The following is a 6,424-nucleotide window of genomic DNA, read 5'->3' as shown; positions in this document are numbered from 1 at the left end:
TCAGGTTGTACGCTGTCAGATCTTGACTGAATCTGTAAAAAAGATCCGTTTAAATACCATTGCTTTTTCATCTTTCAAACGACTAGAACATTTCCCATTTTCTTAATATGAACACTTACTTGTAATAAAACAACTGGATTTAAATTCTCACATCTTCCTGGCTTTGAATCCTATTTTTGTCCTCCAATGCGAGGATATCCTTCAAGTTGATTCCTTGACGTTCCTCTCGCTTTTCCTGAGCTGTAACAGACAAGTATAGCGCGTGAAATAACAGGCTTATACGTACATACAAGCATGCATCATGAAATTTTGGAACACGATTGTTGCTTTAAAACGTACTCTGCAAGCTTTACATTGTCACGAATTGATAAATGATCTTCTTTAGTCTCCGTGGCTGAAGGAAAGATAAAAACTTTCCAACAAAATTGCTTCTTTACAAAAAGGTTTTACACTTCTGAATGAATTACTATGTAATTATTTCGTCAGTGGGGCAGTTGGCACAGTATAAGGATGAATGATGGAGTTTAGTTACCAAAGCAGTTGATACCACTTAGTCACTATTATGATTGGTTAGTCAGAACCACTGCAATGGGTTTATGTAAATAATGGCCCTCGCAAAAAATTCTCAAAGATTTCCTACCTCGTCAGGGCTTTCAAGGTAATAGAGCAAACCAGCAGGCTGTGAAAATCGTATTCAAATTTATTACATAATGGTTTATGAACCAAAACTTACGAACAGGAAATCCCGCATTTAAACTTTATTGTATATTTTAGACATTAAAAACTATAACTGCTTTAATACGAACATTATTCTCACAAGTAATGCCATTGCTCTTGGATGACCAGTTGTCCAGAGAGCCACTAGATGTCCACTCAATTGCCTATATGCCAACAATAAAGATTAAAATTACTTATGGAGTATGCTTGTTAGTCTCAATTGAACTATTTACAGATGGCTAGTATATAGAGGATTATAAAATCACAAGTTTTAAGATGAATCTAAGAATGTTGCTAAAATACAACTCAGGTCCTCCGGATGGAATCGAGGCTATACATCTGCAACAATTTGTTAATTTATCACACTAATTCGCACCTGTTCAGTAGCGAACGTCTATCAGTGCTTTGCGTAATCATGGCCATGCGTAAGCGTTTTGGTAGAGCGCCCTTGGCAAGCGCCAAATCTTGTATTTTGCCGCGGTTTCTTCATCAGCTTCCTAAAGTGAAGTTCTAAATAAATATCAACAGATGATTTTAGGCACTTCACACGGTGCAGGAATATTCTAGAGGTTTTAAAGGGTCTTAATTTCGTGTGGTATTATACACACTTCAAATTCAAGCCAGGAACAGTTGATGGAAAAATTAGTCAACTATACGTTCTCAGTGACAAGAGCATTGCACCGGCATCGCAAAAGCGATTCCTGCCGGAGGATCTATAGTTGACTCATTTTTCCTCAACTGTTCCTGGCTTGAATTGAAGTGTGTATAATACTTCTCAAAATTAAGACGCTTTAAAACCTCTTAAATATCAACTGAACTAATATGTACATTCATCAGAGCTAAAAAAGGGCAGAGCATTATAAATGACGTTCGTCAAAAGCAGAAAATTCTGAATGGATCAATGAATGAATAAAACGTACCTCGATTATCGCCTTCAGAACCATACCAGCACCTTTCAAATTGTTGTCGACGGATGCTGAAATTGTTGAGGAACGAATTCAAAACCGCGATTGGTAAGAACTATTAGCGGGGCAATAGTAAAACATACATAAGCGAAGAAATGGTAAAATTGGTACTATTTATTGCAGTTTTATCGTAAACCTACCTGGAACAATCGATAAATGCAATGACCGATTTCTAGACACACAAATAACAGACTTCATGAGTTGCTCCCATGCATAGGTCAAGCTAGTGGTCGTGGTAGACTTCACCAAAAATGTAAAGAGAGAAAGGCAATTTAATCAACTCTCAACGTCAGTCAAAGAGCTATAAACTACTAAGAAGGCAAGTTGAATGAAAACTCCTCAAATCTCTTTGTAGCATACCTGCAACTTTCTCCAGTAATTTCCCAAACTGTTCATCGTCTGTTGTCTCACTAAGAGGAATATGCAATAGTCGATTTATTATAACAGACCACATGATTGATTCAAAATATTAGAAGCAATCACACCTTACTATTAGTTTAACATGAATGTCCAACTTCACCCCCCACATTATTTTGATATATTGCAAAGCAACTTGAACTTCACCTATAAGGAGGACACAGAGCAAACGTCAAAAAATCAAGCAATCCACTTATACCTAAAACCCCAGTGGAACGATTCTAGAACAAAAGTTTTCATGGTTAATCTATTTCCTGTGTTAATTAGAAAGGTAGTCCAAATACAAAGGCAGTTGCTACAAATCACTTGCTGAGTTTTGCAAGGGAATTTCTCTTCCAAAACAAGGCTATATACATACAAGAGGGATTGAAAAATAAAATGAATTGGTTCAGCATAGATTATAGGCAACCAAAACCACACATCTTACCACATTTATCGTGAGAATTCCTAACAAACTGCTTGGAAATTTTTCACAGGATAACAGAGAGCTTTTGTTTATCTGTTCTTGTCGAATGTCATAGTTATCGTGCCTTAGCTATAAAAACAACAGAATTGGTTTCGATAAAATTGGATCCTGTTAACATGCAAATTTCAAAGTTGGCTGAGTTTACGTATTTCGTTTCTTGCATCTATTTAGCTCGGAAATTTCGCCGCTATATTCTGAACGAAATACTCTTTTTTAAATTTAAATATGTCCGGTCTGACCATTTTGGCCACTTAAAGAAAAGCCCTGTCTTTACCTGCCATAGAGCACGCACAACATGTCGACAGCGGCGTGAGTCACGGCTTCATTATTCCTCTTCAAAGCTTTCACAGTTTTCACACCAACCTTCTCACGGAAGTGAACTGGTTGAGTAAACAGCATGTTTGCAGTTAAAGATAAACGTTTCTCGCCTAGTGAGCGTTGTGAAAGCGCGAAACCTGCTTTCGATCGAACCCAACTTCTCAAATCGTGAAACAGTGCTTCGAGATCTTTATCTCATATTTTGTTTTGGTCTCCTGCAAATAGACGAAACTTTTTAACTATTTTATGTATATATAGAACACCTGTGAAGGTAATAGCAGTCAGAATATGTATATTTTAGGTTGAACATAAATAAATTTATTGGCAAAGATATACAATACCTTCGTGAGCAATGAGCATTGTGATGGCATTAATGATAAGTCTTTCTTTATTCCCCGAGAAAAGTCCTACAAAATATTTAAAATCGTTTGAAATATATATTGGAGTTTAAAAGACTTAATATTCCAGCTGTACTTCTGGCGAGAAAATTTCAAAACTACCATTTCATGGATTCGGACCCAGTCAACTCTGCAACCAGAGTTACCGCAGCCTAGTCCCTAGGCCTCTTAACGTTCCTTATACGCGGCGAGGCGGGAACTGAGAGGCCTAGAACAAAATGTTTTGTATTTTGGCTAATGTGGGGACTTTTTCCCCATTTTCTGTATTGAGGTCAGTTTACGATCTACGACGCGGTTAACTGGCCTTGTTCGACGTCGTTAGTCAAATATTTGCTTGAAATAAGCTACAGGATATTAATTATACTGCCAGGAGTCGAAATATTCATACAAACGTTTCAATGTCGTTCGCTGTCAACGCTATCGACTATCAAGAAAACTCGAGTCCGTACGTACATGTTTATGATTATAATAAACTTCTATCCACCCATTTAAATTATTCTCGCTTCCTTTATAACGGTTACTGTTGTAAATTGCAAACATTTACTTTAAAAACAATTCTAATTTCAAGTTCACAACATTAAATGGGCCGTTAAGATTAGAAAATATTTTGTGTTAGGCCTCTCGTGCGCGTTTCATTCGGTGACGTGACGGAAATATAAAACACGCGCAATGAGAGGCCTGGGACTAGGCTGGAGTTACGGTGGTTTTTAGGGAGTACTATTAGTGTTTTGTCTACATTTGTGTACAGAACAGTAGCAGGTTAGGGTATTTTTATTAAAACCATACCTTTGCCTATACTGGATAAACCAGTTTAAATGTACCGTGTTGTTTGCAGACGTTTTAAACCCTGCTAAATGTTTTCAATTAGAAGCCGAAATGGGCAAATGTTTTCATTTGGCGTAACTATGCAGCCTAGCAATCGCTTAGTTTACACTAAAGGCTGCTTTCTACTTACGCGTTTTTTATACGCATGTACACATACGGAGAATTTAAATGCTTTTAAATTTTTATTAATTAACGTGCATCTACAATCATGTGCAAAAATTATGAGACTTTACGTATCTTAATCACATTTTTTTTCATTTTGACAACTATTATGTCACGAATTTTGTTAAACTATTTACTATCCCCCCCTTCCCCCATTGACAATGTTGAGAGTGATATTTTCGGCAAATCAAATGGCTTGGTATCATAGAAACAACATTGTTTTGGGGGAGAGGGGGTAGATACTAGGTGTCATGACCGTGTCCCAATAATTTTTGCACATGATTGTAGGTCGATTTATTCACTTAGTCCTTTCAAAGGTAGCATGTACAAGGATTTAGATTTTTACGTGCGTGTACGTGCGTATAAAAAACACGTGAGTGGAAAACAGCCTTAATCCAGATTTTGACAGAACATTAAAACTCAATAAAAAGGCAATAATATTCTCTACACAGGATTTTGTCTGCAGAAAAGTACAAGATAAGAAGTTGTCAACTTACGTCTTGGGTGACTGCATGAAGTAGACCGCAGTAGAAAATATTGCAGTTAAATCTGTACACAGCCTCGGTTAAATTTCCTGCAAGGAACCAGTCATAAGACAATATAAGCTTTTGGAGATATTTCAAAAATTTAAAGTGAAATAAAAAGAGAAATATTTCACCTGGAGACGCAGCGAGGAATTTAAATTACTGCTTTCTACTTCTTCGTCAACAACATTATACAATGGACCCCAACGATAACCTTGAAAAATATATCATCTTAAAAAAACAATTCTCTTTTTGCTGTATGTAATGTATTGAACTGGCTAATAGGAATAATGCTATTGCCTGATACCTGACGAGAAGTGTAATTGTTGGTGTGTTATATGAGATCACATACGTCAGCAGGAGAATGAAATGAGGGATCGTATTTAGGGTAATCATAGCAGTACAAGATTTTCATCAGGAAAATTTTGACCATAATTTTCGCTCAATCATCTATGAATAAGCGTACAGTACTTTTCTTCGTTGGGGTCGTTTTTACGCAAACATCTCTGTTTCAACTGGCTCTAACACCGTCTAGCAAACCAGCCAATAATGTATCCCAGATTGAGTGAAATACAAACATTCAAAACAAGAAATATTTTTATAGCTTCATACAAAATTTGCTTTCTTACACTACCTGTCAGGAGACGAGTAATTTCTCAGCCGACCGCTTGTGTATTCCGCCCCAACAACTGAGGATGGTTTCGATAGCAAATTTTGAAAATATCTGACAGCAAAAGAAGTTTGAAAACTATAATATTCTATACGGTATATACGGTAAATTCTGGAAAGTAACTACAAAAAAAAACTATTTTAACTCGGCTGGATACTTTTTTGCAATTGGACATGTTCAAAATGGAAACGTGAAATAAAAAGGACGATAAAAGCAGTAAACGTGAATCCAGGTCAGAAGACATGGAGTGTTTGGAGTGTTTGGAGTGTTTTTTTTCAAGGTCAGACATGAACAATTACTGGAACTGACATGGAATGTCGCATGACTTAATGAGCTAAGGGGATGAAGGGTGACGATATTGTACGTCGCGGGATCTCTTTCCAAAAGACACGTTTCTAAGAAACACAGCGTTCTTTGAACAGGATCCTAAATTTGACAGTGTCAAAACGATTTTAAAATGAGAAAAAGGATAGACTCTTAGAAAAATTTTATTAACAACATAACTCACTTTAATCCGAGGAGTTTCTTTATAGACGCTGAATTCTGACATTGATGTGATATGTTCGTCATCACTGAGACGAAAAATTTGTCATTTACTGTCATATCTCACATTCTTTACACAGGACAAACGAAATACTGTCTTAACAATATATCATTCAACTGTATTTTCCAAATTTGTTTTAAAAAACGACTCCACTTTGATGGAACTTTTCTTCTGCCTAAAACTGAGGCAAAAGAAATAACAAATACAGCTCAAAGTAAATTACAGACCTGGAAAGAATTTTGTCAAAAACGGTTAAAACGTAAATAAAGTAACCTGAATGTAAGTCATTTTGTCATTTACTTAAAATTTGTTTACTTAAAATGTTCACATACTTTATCATAACACCAACATTATTGAAAGAAGATTCCATCATCTTTTTCAGCAATTCCTCTCTCCTCTCTGATGTGAAAAGATGCTG

At 36.2% G+C, this 6,424-nt stretch overlaps 2 long non-coding RNA genes across 2 annotated transcripts; both read right to left on the bottom strand.

Moving 5' to 3' along the window:
* Positions 1 to 2,201: 2,201 nt before the first annotated feature.
* On the bottom strand, positions 2,202 to 2,934 carry LOC114545063. The gene is made up of 3 exons (XR_003690805.1): positions 2,840 to 2,934; positions 2,527 to 2,634; positions 2,202 to 2,246 (listed from the first exon to the last, which is right to left on the bottom strand). It is a non-coding gene; the product is annotated as an uncharacterized LOC114545063 (long non-coding RNA).
* Positions 2,935 to 4,810: 1,876 nt separating this feature from the next.
* On the bottom strand, positions 4,811 to 5,214 carry LOC114545065. The gene is made up of 3 exons (XR_003690806.1): positions 5,100 to 5,214; positions 4,927 to 5,006; positions 4,811 to 4,842 (listed from the first exon to the last, which is right to left on the bottom strand). It is a non-coding gene; the product is annotated as an uncharacterized LOC114545065 (long non-coding RNA).
* Positions 5,215 to 6,424: the final 1,210 nt, after the last annotated feature.

This window comes from Dendronephthya gigantea, unplaced genomic scaffold (genome assembly GCF_004324835.1).
Source record: "Dendronephthya gigantea isolate DGI-Jeju-01 unplaced genomic scaffold, DenGig_1.0 001143F, whole genome shotgun sequence".
NCBI lineage: Eukaryota > Metazoa > Cnidaria > Anthozoa > Malacalcyonacea > Nephtheidae > Dendronephthya > Dendronephthya gigantea.
The sequence above is the reverse complement of the archived record's forward strand: the minus strand, read 5'-3'. Positions and strand labels throughout refer to the sequence as shown.